Here is a 519-nt window from a genome sequence, read left to right on the forward strand (position 1 = left end):
GCAGCAGAAGGGCTCCCCGAGGTCACGCAGAGCCGGTGGCGGACGGACCTGCCTGACCGTGGGTGAGGGTGCCGTGGTGCCCTCAAACATCAGGCCTCGCTCATCTCTCCCCCCTCGTTTTTAGAGGGGTCCCCATCCTGTGTGCCGCCCTCCGTGTTGGGGTGAAAATCCCACGCCCACCCTGGCACCACTGGCTTCAGGTTCATTCCCTGGGGTGATGCCACCTCCGTTGCCCAGGTCCTGCCCTCAGGGCTCCCGTGGGCACCCCTCTCTCCCTGGCAGCCCCACGGTCACCGTTGGAGGGCGGATCTGTTCCCACCAGGCTGTCCCTCCGCCTGCGGCCCCGCGAGGGGCGCGCATCCCCAGTTCTCGGGGTTGGAGAGGCGCCTTAAAAACATCTCATATTCTGTCGGGTTCTCTGAGTCCCGGGGCCCTGCGCCCAGCGAGGGGAGAGTCCTCGTCCCTGGGCGCGGCTCGGTCCTCCCCCAGCTGCTGGCCAGGCCTGGGTGCCGAGGGCTC

Source organism: Myotis brandtii, unplaced genomic scaffold (genome assembly GCF_000412655.1).
Source record: "Myotis brandtii unplaced genomic scaffold, ASM41265v1 scaffold691, whole genome shotgun sequence".
In the NCBI taxonomy this organism is placed as follows: domain Eukaryota; kingdom Metazoa; phylum Chordata; class Mammalia; order Chiroptera; family Vespertilionidae; genus Myotis; species Myotis brandtii.